The sequence below is a fragment of the Anneissia japonica genome, unplaced genomic scaffold, assembly GCF_011630105.1.
Source record: "Anneissia japonica isolate Jap-2015-1 unplaced genomic scaffold, ASM1163010v1 scaffold107000_len1549_cov125_single, whole genome shotgun sequence".
Lineage (NCBI taxonomy): Eukaryota > Metazoa > Echinodermata > Crinoidea > Comatulida > Comatulidae > Anneissia > Anneissia japonica.
Genome location: NW_022705437.1, coordinates 1 through 1,549, shown reverse-complemented (window position 1 = coordinate 1,549; position 1,549 = coordinate 1). Strand labels below are relative to the sequence as shown.

General features: G+C 34.3%; 1 long non-coding RNA gene across 1 annotated transcript; it reads left to right on the top strand.

Annotated features, from left to right (window-relative positions):
- Window positions 1-88: 88 nt before the first annotated feature.
- On the top strand, window positions 89-1,543 carry LOC117105505. The gene is made up of 3 exons (XR_004444915.1): window positions 89-246; window positions 520-595; window positions 1,116-1,543. It is a non-coding gene; the product is annotated as an uncharacterized LOC117105505 (long non-coding RNA).
- Window positions 1,544-1,549: the final 6 nt, after the last annotated feature.

Below are 1,549 nucleotides of genomic sequence, written 5' to 3'. Positions count from 1 at the left end.
TTATACTTTTACTTGATAAAATCTCTGATTAAATATACAAACTTTTCTGTTGTTTTATCATTTCCATCTAAATTTACTCATTAGATATGCTTTCATGGAAGCGATGTAGAAATCGACCCAGACTATCGTGATGTGCATAATGGTGATACACCACAGAAAGATGTTGAATTGCTGACAAAATATGTTGAAGAACACTTTGAAGGAATAGAATCCAAACCTTGTATCATAGAAACCTGTATGTACACGGTAAGCTGACTATCCACAATGATATCCCAAATGTTTACATATAAATAGGCCTACTAGTTGGATTTTTCATAATGAAACCAAACTTGGCCGGTAAGTGTAAACTTTTTGAAATACGAAAAATCCAACGTGGCTATATAAAGTGTATAGATTATGATTCTTTCATTATTTTAATCTCACGAATGTTTTCGTTTTAGTGTTTTAGCCAGTTGTAATACACGAGTGCTTTTCTTTTCGACAATTGTAATCGAAATAAATAATTGTGTTTCATTTTAGAATACTGCCACCGATAATCCCATCCTCGATGTACATCCGCAGTACCCAAATATCGTCATCGGTTGTGGATTCTCAGGTTCGCTTTAGGCCGAAAGGTTCCATACCAATGTATATTTAAATGTAGCTGAAGATTTGAGGGGCCATGAGTTCATTTTTGTCTAAATCACTATTTGTGGACTTTTGGGTGGAAATACATATTTATGCCAAAACAAAAGAATGGCGATTCTAATCACAAATTTAGGTCACCATGGGCTACTGACTCCCGTCAGAAAGTGTATGGGGAGGCTATTGCATTTCTTATCCTTAGTAGTAGTGGTTGTGTTAATGTTGGTAGTGATGGTAGTAGGCCACGCTTTACTCATTGTTACAATAACTGGATTACCCTCGACAGATATGCAAGATGACATTAAGTTACGTCTGTTAATAATGTTAGTACATGTGTGAATTATGTTAATAATGTTAGTACATGTGTGAATTATGCTAATTAATTATTTACACCGTTTCTTACGATGACAAACACTTGCAGGACACAGTTTCACAAACGCTTGAGAATTTGAAGTAATAGAAATAATTCTAGTTTATGTTTGTTCTTTCAGGTCATGGGTTTAAACTAGCTCCTGTGATTGGTCAGATTTTATCTCAACTTGCTCTACAACAAGAACCAGAGTTTGATATTTCTCACAACAAATTATCTTGTTTCTTACGAAATAAATCGCGTCTATAATTGCTATAGGCCCATCTATGGAGATGTGAAAATGTTTTGATCTTGGTGTTGATACATCAATAATAACTTTAAAAATGAGGGTCTGTATGTCAGAAAAAACCTACCCTAGTTTTTCTACACGTTGAGTGGATTATGCTTGGGAATTTGTTTTTGTTTAAAGCAAGATTCCAAACGAAAAAGACACTCCTCCACCCAATTAGGTTTTTAATATAATTTGAGTCTGTGTCTTATTAGCCGTCCTCTTTAGTGTCTTAGAAAATTTATTTGTACGTATACATAAATAAAGTTGTTTCCTCCCAGAGCCTG